The 13,700-nt window shown below is 38.5% G+C and overlaps 1 protein-coding gene across 9 annotated transcripts in view; it reads right to left on the bottom strand.

Moving 5' to 3' along the window:
• The window catches only part of LOC126358278 (modifier of mdg4-like), a 342,870-nt gene that overhangs the window by 64,376 nt on the left and 264,794 nt on the right, over positions 1 to 13,700 (bottom strand). Inside the window, exon 6 of one of the 9 annotated variants that reach the window (XR_007566224.1) lies at positions 11,552 to 11,942. The exons of the other annotated variants lie outside the window; for them this stretch is intronic. The gene's annotated coding sequence lies outside the window, so the exon portion shown is untranslated. The remainder of the gene's footprint in view (positions 1 to 11,551; positions 11,943 to 13,700) is intronic. 9 annotated transcript variants of the gene reach the window in all.

The following is a 13,700-nucleotide window of genomic DNA, read 5'->3' as shown; positions in this document are numbered from 1 at the left end:
ATGCATCTACCGATCTCAGAAATATTCAACCAAAAGCTTTGTGAATACATACTTCTAACACAAAGACACAATAGCCATAGGCAGATGAAGTTACCTCTATCTTCGATGATAACAGCTACATTCAAATTCCACAAGTAAAAAATTATCAAATATAATGTACTGGAAATATATGTATATATGATACACTATTCCATTTGGTTCATTTAATCCTGAATTAACAATAATATTATTCTAGGAATACTACATATTCAACTGGTTTGGCATAAATCCTTATACGTCTCATGAGTTGATTTTGAGACTTTTCAACTACTTTGCAAAAGTCTCAAAATCAAATAACAACAAAGATATTGACAGCTATTCATCAACTCAAATACTAATAATATGGCAGTCTTACTACTGTAAAAACCTGTGCCATTCTGTGTACGTCCTTTTTTAAAAACTGACTTGTTTATGTAAACAACTAAAGAAACCATAATAATATGAGATAAACATTTTCAACCTTGCATACTTTTCAGATGTTCTCCTGCATACCTTGGGAGACTCGCACTCTTGTGAGGTAGGATGTTGTTGTTGTTGTTGTGGTCTTCAGTCCTGAGACTGGTTTGATGCAGCTCTCCATGCTAATCTATCCTGTGCAAGCCCCTTCATCTCCCAGTACCTACTACAACCTACATCCTTCTGAATCTGCTTAATGTATTCATCTCTTGGTCTCCCTTTACGATTTTTACCCTCCACACTGCCCTCCAATGCTAAATTTGTGATCCGTTGATGCCTCAGGACATGTCCTACCTATTGATCCCTTCTTCTAGTCAAGTTGTGCAACAAACTTCTCTTCTCCCCAATCCTATTCAATACCTCCTCATTAGTAACATGATCCACCCACCTAATCTTCAACATCCTTCTGTAGCACCACATTTCGAAAGCTTCTATTCTCTTCTTGTCAAAACTATTTATTATCCATGTTTCACTTCCATACATGGCTACACTCCATACAAATACTTTCAGAAACGACTTCCTGACACTTAGTTCTATACTCGATGTTAACAAATTTCTCTTCTTCAGAAACGCTTTCCTGGCCATTGCCAATCTACATTTTATATCCTCTCTACTTCGACCATCATCAGTTAGTTTGCTTCCCCAAATAGCAAAACTCCTTTACTACTTTAAGTGTCTCATTTCCTAATCTAATTCCTTCAGCATCACCCAACTTAATTCGACTACATACCATTATCCTTGTTTTGCTTTTGTTGATGTTCATCTTATATCCTCCTTTCAAGACACTGTCCATTCCATTCAACTGCTCTTCTAAGTTCTTTGCTGTCTCTGACAGAATTACAATGTCATCGGCGAGCCTCAAAGTTTTTATTTCTTCTCCCTGAATTTCTCTTTTGTTTTCTTTACTGCTTGCTCAATATACAGATTGAATAAATAGCCTTTCACTCCCTGTATTTTACCCCTACCACCTTTAGAATTTGAAAGAGAGTATTCCAGTCAACATTGTCAAAAGCTTTCTTTAAGTCTACAAATGCCAGAAGCATAGGTTTGCCTTTCCTTAATCTTTCTTCTAAGATAAGTCGTAAGGTCAGTATTGCCTCACATGTTTCAACATTTCTACGGAATGTAAACTGATCTTCCCCGAGGTCGGCTTCTATGTCGGCTTCTACCAGTTTTTCCATTAGTCTGTAAATAATTCGCATTAGTATTTTGCAGCTGTGACTTATTAAACTGATAGGTAATTTTCACATCTGTCAACACCTGCTTTCTTTGGGATTGGAATTATTATATTCTTCTTGAAGTCTGAGGGTATTTCGCCTGTCTCGTACATCTTGCTCACCAGATGGTAGAGTTTTGTCAGGACTGGCTCTCCCAAGGCTGCCAGTAGTTCTATTGGAATGTTCTCTACTCCCAGGGTCTTGTTTCGGCTCAGTTCTTTCAGTGCTCTGTCAAACTCTTCACGCAGTATTGTATCTCCTATTTCATTTTCATCTACATCCTTTTCCATTTCCATAATATTGTCCTCAAGTACATCACCCTTGAATAGACCCTCTATATACTCCTTCCACCTTTCTGCTTTCCCCTCTTTGCTTAGAACTGGGTTTCCATCTGAGCTCTTGATATTCATACAAGTGGCTCTCTTTTCTCCAAAGGTCTCTTTAATTTTCCTGTAGGCTGTATCTATCATGCCCCTAGTGAGATAAGCCTCTACATCCTTACATTTGTCCTCTAGCCATGCCTGCTTAGCCATTTTGCACTTCCTGTTGATCTCATTTTTGAGACGTTTGTATTCCTTTTTGCCTGCTTCATTTACTGCATTTTTATATTTTCTCCTTTCATCAATTAAATTCAATATTTCTTCTGTTACCCAAGGATTTCTACTAGCCCTTGTCTTTTTACCTATTTGATCCTCTGCTGCCTTCACTACTTCATCCCTCAGAGCTACCCATTCATCTTCTACTGTATTTCTTCCCCCCATTCCTGTCAATTGTTCCTTTATGCTGTCGCTGAAACTCTGTAGAACCTCTGGTTTAGTCAGTTCATCTAGGTCCCATCTCCTTAAATTCCCACCTGTGGGGATATGGCTTAGCCACATCAGGAATGATTGGTTAGAACACTTTGCTGCAGAATGCAAAGGTCCTGGTTTCCAGTTCTGCTCTGACATTTTTAATTTGTTGGAAAGTTTCACATTAGTGCACACTCCATTGCAGAGCAAAAATCCATTCTGAATCAACTCCCCAGGCTGCCTCTGTGATATCCTTTCTCCCTGGAGTGGTAGTCCTGGAAGTTATGCTGGAGATCTTCTGTGAAGTTTGGAAGGTAGGGGCAGAGCTGCAGGGTGTATCAAAGGTCACATTTGGATAGCTCATTTAGTAGAGCACTTAACAAAGACAAAGGTCTGAGGTTCAAGTCCCTATCCAGCACATAGTTTTGATCTACTATGAAGTTTCAAATCAGCACACACTCCACTGCAGAATGAAAATTCATTCTGGGCTTTCAACATTCCTCGCAAGTTCTCTTTTAACTAACTGTTATGATTTCACGGCTGAAGGCACCTTTCTAATGATAACATTGTGCTACTTATAGGTAAAAAGCCAACATGCTGGAATATTCTCTGATGGCTAAAAGACAACAATGCTTTCCCTAACTTATACATGTCTAGCATGTATGCAGAACAGCTAAGACATTCTTGCTTTTGGTTTTACAGTTTTCATAAATGACTTTAGTCTGTTGCTGTGGCCAATTCGTTTCTGTTCACATATCCAACTAATCAAACAAGTCCAATACTGACTGACTTAATACCTAATCCTACCCCCTAAAAACATTTTGCTGTACATAGTCAGTGCTCAATACCCAACAGCATCAATGTTGAATCACTTAAAGCATAACATTTCCCCTCCTCAACTTAACACAAGTGTTGGTGCATGGTGTCTCACCCATTCTCACTTTCCTCTTCCTGCCCACCACCTTACATAGATGCCAACACCATTGCTAAAAATTATGGAAATATACGTGGAATAATGTTAGCTCTACGATGGGTAGTCATATGATTTTGTTTGCATGTAAATGTCTGCAGGCCTGGTACATACTGAAGTACCTACACCACAGTACCATACCATGCTGCTAGAGACGACAAAACAAAATGGCATAGTCCATTAATATAGAGGAATACTGAGCAATTACTTACTTTCTATGTTTGAGGAGGAACAATGTTGCAAAAATGCTTGGACAGTAGGTGGAAGCATACGGTGACAATGCTCCATCTTGTGACACAGTGGTTTTGTGGCATAGGTGCTGCCAGAGGGGCCCAAACAAGTACGAATCATGGAGAACAAAGTCGTAGATGATCTCTCTGTGAAGAAGCAGAAATCGCAAGAGAAGTGGGGGTTGAGTTCAAATACCAGTGTATCAAATTGAGGCAACAGTGAAAAACTGTCATGGACCAGTTTCCAGCATGTTGCACAATATTTCGAACATGACAAATGCCACTACCCACTGGGCTCCACAACTGCTCACATTAATTCAAGCAGCTTGCCAAACCGAGGCAGCTGCAGAAATGTTGCAGCTGTGTCAGGCCAATTCAGCAAGTTAGAAGCATGTGGGTTCTCCACTGCAGAAAAAGACGAAGACCCCAACCATCATCAGGTAAGGTGTGCTGAATGTTTCTTAAAACTGGTGTGCTGAGGTGCTAAACATTGCAGGAGGATTCTATCAAAATCTCCTCACCAGCTTATAAGAGGCTGGCAACATGAAGAATCTAGAAAGCTGACTGAGGGCACGTTTTTGCTCCACAACACCCAAGCTCATGCTGCACAGGATCAGCCAAGCATGCACCTTTTTTTCAGCTATCAAATTATGCCTCCTCCCCACGATATTTCTCCAATGTGGTACCCTTTGGCTTCTACCTCTTTTTTTCAGATAAAAAATAAACAATTGCATGGGAGGTATTTCCTGAATGGTGACAAGGTGATTATCAAGATGGAATATTTCCTGAAAAGCATAAATGTAGAGTTCTACAACCAAGGCCTGTGCCAAATCTTCCACTGTTGTGAAAAAATTCTTGTAGTGAAGAGTAAACACATAAAGAAGGACTAACATCATCACAATGATTCATGGTATTTGATTTTCTTTCCTTTGTTACTCCTCAATGACTACACCCCGTATAAGAGCTTCAAAGAAACAGAACACTAAATGTTCTAATAGGAAAGACTAAAGCCTGATCCAAATGGTGTAATGAATAACAAATGTGTACATTTAGTACATGATATAAAAATATTATAGATATATCAGTAACATGTATGCCATTTGTAGTTGTTTATATGACTATGAGTTAAACAAATTAATAGCAAATTTTATTTGCACAAAATTTCCATTTGATAAATTGCAGTTCACTCAAAATGTGGTTAAATGCAAGGCAATCGATAAACAATCCCCATATTATCCTAGCCTAATGTAGCTACCATTATCTGTGCTTTTTTAATGAAATAAGTAAGGATTTTTAGAAGTGATTTGAAGTGGAAACAACGTAAAATCAGTTGTACAGACAGTAAGTGGGTTAGATTTGTTAGAAGAATTATCTGAAAGTGCATAGCATTTGTAACCCAGAATTCACAAAAGGCTTGTCCAACCCATTCTTCATTACTGCTCCATGTTTGGGAAGCTTATTATATCAGCCCAAAGCAAGAAGTCAAATGAATTCAGAGATATATTGTTAAAGCTGTGAATGGTCAATTGACACACTCCACCATAAGATGACTACAGGAACAGCATAACACATAGCCTCTCTGCTGTTAGAGAGTCAGCATTTACCTCCCAGTGCCAGCTCCTCATGGTTCTGTTCCAGTGCCAGCTGTATACTCTTGTTTGCACTGCCATCAAATTGATTTTCTAACCACTCTGACCTACAAGATCTTTTGAGATGCCTGTGAAGCACTTCATAGTATGATGCTTGGTGCAGGCCAAGTATGAAAACTAAGCCAGGGGTAAAACTGGTAAGACATCCTGGTTACTGAAATCGCCTACTGTTTAGAAACCTGTGACTTCAATTTCATAACACGTCGTCTACCAAGTAGTTGGAAAGAGCACACTTAAAGTAATCACTTTTTGAGGAAAGAAACCTACTATTTCTGTATACTTCCAGGATGACATGCAGTCAAGCTAAATGATAGTAGTAATTATTAATAAGGTTGATATGATATTGTCACAGAAGTGTAAAAAAAAAAACCACAGACATTAACATTCTCAGTTAAAAAATAATTTTAAAATACTGCACTTTCCCATAAGCTGTAATTTTATATAAATGAGTTAAATTACTCATTCATGATGTTTTTTCTGCACCCCAATCCCAAGAGCATTATGTGTACGTTATGAGATGGATAAATCACTATTCACTTATCAATATTTCTTGATGTCAGAATAATTTCTTCTAGTTCTCTTTCATCAAAATACAATAAATGAACATTTATCCTACCACTTATAGTGCTTTCCCTTCATTTCCCAGTACAAGTACTGTCCTCAACTAAAAAATATTTTATTTTATACAGTCTCCCGAATAACCTTTCATATTCTTGTGAACTAGAACATGATACTTTCATTTTGCAATATATGAGAAGGAAAAATGCTACTCACCATATAAAGGAGATGCTGAGTCGCAGATAGGCACAACAAAAAGACTCTCACAATTAAAGCTTTTGGTCATTAAGGTTCTTTGTCAACAATAGATGCACACACACACACACACACACACACACACACACACACACACACACACACACAAGCAAAAGCAACTTACACAGATGACTGCAGTCTCAGGTAACTGAAACCACACTGCGAGCAGCAGCACCCATGCATGATGGGAGTGGCGACTGGGTGGAGGCAAGGAGGAGGCTGGGGCAGGGAGGGGGAGGTATAGTATGGTGGGGATGGTGGACAGTGAAGTGCTGCAGGTTAGATGAAGGGCAGGGGAGAGGTGAGGTGGGGAGGGGGGGGGGGGAGTTTTGCAAAAGGATAGAAATAAAAAGACTGGGTATGGTGGTGGAATGACAGCTGTGTAGTGCTGGAATGGGAACAGGGAAGGGGCTTCGTGGGTGAGGACAGTGACTAACAAAGGTTGAGGCCAGGAGGGTTACAGGAATGTAGGATGTACTGCAGGGAAAATTCCCACCTGCCTGTGCAATTCAGAAAAGCTGGTATTGGTGGGAAGGTCCCATATGGCACAGGCTGTGAAGCAGTCATCAAAATGACGGATATCATGTTTGGCAGTGTGTTTCTTGTCCAAGGTTTGTCGGTGGCCATTCATGCGAACAGACAGCTTGTTGATTGTCATGCCTACATAGGATATAGCACAGTGGTTGCAGCTTAGCTTGTACACCACATGACTGGTTTCACATGTAGCTCTGCCTTTGATGAGACAGGCAATGTTAGTGACCTGACTAGAGTAGGATTGGGAGCAGGGGTTATGTAAGTATGGACGAGTATACTGTGTAGGTTTGGTGGACGGTGGAATACCACTGTGGGAAGGGTGGGAAAGATAGTGAGCAGGAGATTTCACATCTCAGGGTATGACGAGAGATAATTGAAACCCTGGTGGAGAACATAATTCAGTCCTGTGTGGTACTGAGTTATGAGGGCAATGCTCCTCTGTGGCCAGATGGTGGGGCTTTGGGAGGTGGTGGGAGACTGGGAAGATTCCACCACCACACCCAGTCTTTTTATTTCTCTCCTTTTCTGTTACTCCCCCCCCCCCCCCCCTCCCCTCTGCACCTCTCACCTGCCCTCCTTCTAACCGGCAGCACTTCACTGTCCACCAGTCCCACCATACTATTCCTCCCCCGCCCTCAAACACTTATCCCCACCCAGTTGCCACTCCCATCTTGCACTGGTGCTGCTGCTCGCAGTGTGGTTTCAGTTGCCTGAGACTCGTGTGTGTGAGTCACATTTGTGTAAAAGTGAATGAGTGAGGGAGTGAGTGAGTGAGTGAGGGAGTGAGTGAGTGTGTGTGTGTGTGTGTGTGTGTGTGTGTGTGTGTGTGTGTGTGTGTGTGTATTGTTGACGTAGGCCTTAATGCCCGAAAGCTTTCATTGTGAGAGTCTTTTTGTTGTGCCTATCTGTGATTCAACGTCTCCACTATACGGTGAGTAGCAACTTTCCTTCTCATATATTGTTACATTCCATCCTGGATTTTCCATTGTTTGATACTTTCATTTTGACATTATTCAATTTGTATTCTTTAGTCACGAACCTTCACAGTTGTCATATCTTTTATTTAGGATCCATTTTTTCACAACTCTATAGGTAATACACTGACACAAGTGATTTGACGTAGGTATGGATCCCTCACAACTGTGAGAAAGTTTTACCATTACTTAAACATATTCACAAAACTTCACAGAATTTACTACTGTGTTGGACAAGAGAAAACTATCTTTAATTTTTCTCTTTATCCACCTTCCCCAAAGTGTTCTTGCAAAATTTCTGAGTTCAAAGAAAATAACTCTGACGTTTTCATATAAATCAATTGTTAATGTAGATTATTACGAACAATGTCTAGATCGAGTAGAGTAGGAAATTTACTAAATAACTTTTAACAATTCAAACCACAGTTGTCTTAACACAATAAAAATTGCTAAGTTAATATCTGAACTGGCAGCTTCTACCCCACTTCCTGTATTTCCTTCCAGAATTTATATTTCCTTTAACTTGACAGAACAGTTACTATGACAATTACTGTCCATTACTATTACCTGTTTTAACATATCACCTGTGGGTAACATTCCAATTGTTAAATACACAATTTTTCCGAAAACGATGCCCTCAGTTTAGCTGCTAGTCTTCAACTGACTAGGTGAGAATTGACAGATCACTATTGTACAGTACACTTGCTTTGGCAATCAATGGCATATAAAGAAAAAAGTTTTGATTCGTGTCTTTAGCCAACAAAAATCACAGATCACAGTATTTTCGTTGATACATAGACATGTAAATGACACACAGTAATTTTATACCAATTTCTAGAATTATACATAAAGGGATATCTGCAAGTGTGCAAAAATCACTGCTTAACATTCAGTGAACACAAGGAATGATCACTAATGAATAACTTAACAATTTGCCTACAATGTTCAATCACAATCTGTTTTATGTGCCACATCATGGGGGAAGCATTCTTTCTCACACAGCAAAATCTTAATGTAAATATTCTCAGATATTTCAAAATATTACTAACAACAAACTCCCTTCTTTCCTTCCTTAATACAATCAGGGTGAATATCATTTCCACACTTCTGGAATAATCAGGATAAACTAAGTAATGATTTAAATATGATGTGTCAATCAGGAGACCAAACACTGTTAGGAATCTAGTGAAATGCATTGACACTGGGATTAGAAAAGATAGCAAATAAAATTTTAATTATTGTGAATAAATATGCAGTACAAAGAATACTCGATTAAATTTTGTAAGTGTATAATGTGGAAAATGTAATATACAGAGCTGCTACCTTTGGAAGATACAATGACTTCAAACAGAGCTTGCATGACTGACCACGATGGCTTCTCAGACTCGAAGAAAAAAAAATCAACAATCCCCAAGAATTGAGCATCTCACGATGACTTTTCTTTCCTCTCAGCTGTAGTTTAACTGTAGTTTTCAAACAACAATAATTTATATTGATTAATATTCAAATTAACAAACTTTGAATTATCAGCTATTTTAAAATTTGTGATTTATAAACCTCAATAAAATTAAATTCCGATGTTAGGTTAAAAACACAGAATTCCCTGACATGTAACAAAATTATTGAGTGTCTGATTTTTCTAGGTAAAATGTAATTCCCTGAGAATTTCAGGTTTCCCAGTAGAAGTGCCAATCAGCTGACATGGGTATGTCATTCCATGCTACTTCAACTTTATGCCAAGAATTCATCAATGGTAGTGGCCAGTGAGTGATGATGAGTAGTCTCCACGCAACCCATGACCTTATACTTTCAATGTGTCAGAGATGTGAGAACATGCTGGCTAGGGCAACAGTTGACAGCCTCTGAATCACAGTAGGCCAAGACAGCATGGACAACAGTCAGTCTTGCAATATCTTGTGGAAAGATAAGATTGCTGAGAGCTGAAAGACAGGGCACAGCCATAAGCCTTAACACGATATATATGTAATGGCTGATGTCCAAAATACCAGCTATGCAAGGATGCCCATACGACAGTTTTTGGAGGGGCAAGAACAAGGGGTATGGTGTATAACACAAATGGCACCTTGTTTCCTTTCCCTGTGAGTTGGCTGGGAAGGGGTTGTCGCAGAGGAAAAGGGGGGGGGGAGGGGGGCTTGCCCATAGGTATGCATGCCCTTGCAACTATTTAAACCAGGGGTTATTGTGTTTGGTACCTAATTGCATTCTAGCCCATCATGCCAGGTCTCCCTGAGACAAATTCAATATTGCAACATACAGTCTCCACAGAGACCTACAAACAAGGCTACATTCATCAGAATTCTGTACACAGAACTAGATCTCATCTAAAAAGATGTCAAAGTTCCACTCCTGTGTTCAGTGTTATCAGGTGCACCACAATCTGTGCATCAATCTCTGCCATCATGCTAACGGACACTACAACAGCGGTCACCAAGCTGACAGTCCATGGTGCCTCACAGCTGCACTATTCATGTGAGTGCGAACCTTGCTGCAAACAAACCCATATCCTGCCTGATTCAATATACTTGATGATCCTGTATGGTCGAGTAAATAATATGTCTGTCCTAGTTGTATGGGCTCTCCTGACCCACTGATTCCATATTTGAAGGACAGTTGTGGGATACTGACCAACAAGAGCAGCAACAATGAGAAATGATAAAAGAGAGTCTTGATCCTTCCTTTGTCAAATTCCCCATGTGCTGGTAGATATTTTCTCCTTCTTACATGAGGCATAACAAGATTTTGCAAACAACCAAAATTCAAATGTAACTTCTGACTGATAAACCTGCTGCATATTATTTCCTTAGATACAGAACAAAAATGATGTAACAGCTGTCTAGTTTGGCTGGTTTTTAATGGCCACCTGTGTATTCTGTTTCCTGTTAATAGCTGAAATCTATATGTGGTGAATAATCTTAAAACTCTTGTTTTTGAAACAAGAACATTAAAATTCTTATAGCCCCACATGAAAGCCCACCTTTCTCCCCTCCCCTCTTCCTTCTCTCTCTCTCTCTCTGCGCGCGTGTGTGTGTGTGTGTGTGTGTGTGTGTGTGTGTGTCTGTGTTTGAAATATTGTGAAAGAGCTTGAATTAGTGTACCTTTAACATACAGGAAGCTGAAAGTGGCAATAAGGCAATATAATTTACCTTCAAAGAAACTAAAAATCTCCATAAAATTTTACACGTACAAGAAAAGTTACAATTACTCTACTGCAAAGGCAATGATGACTCTAGCATCACAACTATATCTTAATAATGAATGCGCTGTAGCAAGTTTGCAGTGACATTAACAGGGTATCAACTGCTTTTATGAAGGAAAACATTATAACAGTTTGGCCGTTCTGAAGATCAATAATAATAATAAATCTCGAATCATATTATTAAACTAATCAAAATACTTCATCTATATTATCATTCATAATTATCACATAGTGAAAATAAGAAGTATTAACTGGAATCTCTATCAACTAATCAACATTCCCGTGTTCAAATCACAACACTGTTCGAAAGCTGAGATTCTGTGAAAAATCCAGTTCCCCAGAATAATAACTACACATCAATGACGAATGTTCTTGACATCACAAATGTTACATTCCTATGCTAACATTATTTGGAATGTAATTTGTTCCACAAGCCCAACTTCAGGCGCGATGTTGGACACCAAAAAACTACATAAAATAGCAGTTCACTGAAACAATTTGACCAGTTAAATCTCTTAAATAAGTGTACTGGCATTACACAATCTGTACAGCGTTTTTCACCATCGACAGATCTATAGCACACCAATTTCTCTTTAATGAAGGTATTCACGTAGTAAAATTGACACTCACTACACACACAAAATACAATGATAGTGAATATTACCATGGCCACAAAAATGCTGCAGATTTGATATTAGTCAATCCCCCATGCAGTATAGTGATATCACTGTCATATTTTTGAACAAAACATTTGGACTGTCAAGTTACATTCACTTGTTTTTCATCTTGATCTCACTGTTACCAGCAAATATCCTCACTCTTACTCAATGCACCTAAATTATGAGAACAGTGCAACATGCCAGCCTTATGTTTTCGAAACACGTGCATTCTCAAAGCACTTTTGCTAATTATTTGTAAACCACAGTAGTTGCAAATGAAAGGACCATGTCGATTGTGAATATCCTGTATATGTACTGACAGATTGAACTTTCTTGCAAATTTTTGCTGGCAGATCGGGCAGCTGAATTCTCGATTTTTGTTGCAGCAGGATGTACCTGAAAACAAACACTGTAGATTGATGACATTTATTTCAAACAAGGAAACATGAGTCTGCAACAGAAATTATACTTTACACAGACTGAAACCAATCAACTGAAGATCCTTCTGTTGCAGATATTTCAAAACAGGAGAGAGAGAGAGAGAGAGAGAGAGAGAGAGAGAGACTACAACTACGGGTGTAAGGCAAATTGGGGGGGAGGGGGGGGAAGAAAGAAAGAGGTGCTTCAACAGTGGCAGACCTTAGGGTACAGTTTCAAGGAACAATATGCTCATGTGAATCCCAGGTGTCATTTACTACCAATGAACTTTTACAATTAGAAAAAAAAGTCATACAACCTCATTTACATCCTGTTTCTTACACTTTATTCTTGCAATTAATAGTTATAATGGAGGTTGGAAAGCTATAGCACTGCTTGGCAAGGGAAGTAAAGACGTCACAATTGATAAATTAATGTGCATTTTCTCCTTATAATGCATAGAAATTAATGTGGGATTCAAATTGACATTGAGGATGACGTATGCTTCAGTGTTCTTTAATGTTCTGGTTGGTATTAAAACAAAGTAGAATGCTTCTTATTTAGTAATTATCATAAAAAAATTAAAGTCAGAATGTAGTTCTTTTCTGAAAGTAGGTGTCACTAATTCCACTCATAAATAGCAGATCTTATAAGAACAAATCTGAATTTGTAGTCCATGTTCCACCCTACACTGTAGGGAAGAAGGTATTTGTGCTATCACTGTCATCCCCCTCCCCTTTGACAAACACTGTGCTAACAGATGACTGTTGGTAACCTTCACATGAACTCAACTCTTTATGTACATAGAAGGAAGGTAAAGTGATACCTAGCTCTTCCTGGAATGTACACTCTCAGATTTTCAACAGTACACCTCTCCCTGATGTACAAACTCTAAGACAGAAAACTGTGCTTACTAAACACATCTGTGATGGAAAATGCTATTCTTCTCTTGGTCTTCTCTATGTCCTCTATTATTATTTCCTGACAAGGCTCTCAGATTGGAAAGTGGTTACAAAGGAGTTTTGTAATATACTTCTTTTGCAGGAGTTTTATATGTGCTTAACATTCTTCGCAAAAACAGTCTAATGCCCGTTTTTCCTAAAAGTAATTTAGACATCCCTTGGGCCTTCATCATCTCGTGCAGAGCTCATTTTTAATTTTATGTGGTTATTTGGCTTTAGGGTTCTCTGGATGTATGCTCATAAATCTTTACACTTTTTGTTTATGAAGATTAATCACCAATCACATACTTGAACAATAATGACAAGTGAAAAATTTAGTTCATAACACTTTAAATAAATACAACACAGATACTGTATGATTCTGAAAGCCCTGGCATTTCATACATAATTTTGTTTAAAACTAAACTTATTAGGCTTGATTTCATTTACTAAAGTGACAGTTATTACTGGCATTCTGGATAAGCACCACAAAACCATGAAAACAGATGAGTAAATTATTACAGTTACTGTCATTCACTTTCTTTTCATTTAATATACTTAAATCTCTCCTACCACCTGCTATAAGTAACACATATGCTGATGCACAGTCAATAACACAAAGACAAATAAAGGTAAGTGTAAGTGTATATATTGAATTACTTCATTTAAACTGATTGTATAAGAGCAAGCTGATATTTTACAAGACAGTACAAATAACAAAAACAGAGGTATGTTTCATTCACATTCGTCATTTATTGCACGATTTTCTGAATAAAAAATACATCCAATTTCTGTA

This window comes from Schistocerca gregaria, chromosome 1, assembly GCF_023897955.1.
Source record: "Schistocerca gregaria isolate iqSchGreg1 chromosome 1, iqSchGreg1.2, whole genome shotgun sequence".
In the NCBI taxonomy this organism is placed as follows: domain Eukaryota; kingdom Metazoa; phylum Arthropoda; class Insecta; order Orthoptera; family Acrididae; genus Schistocerca; species Schistocerca gregaria.
This window is presented reverse-complemented; position numbering and strand designations above follow the sequence as displayed.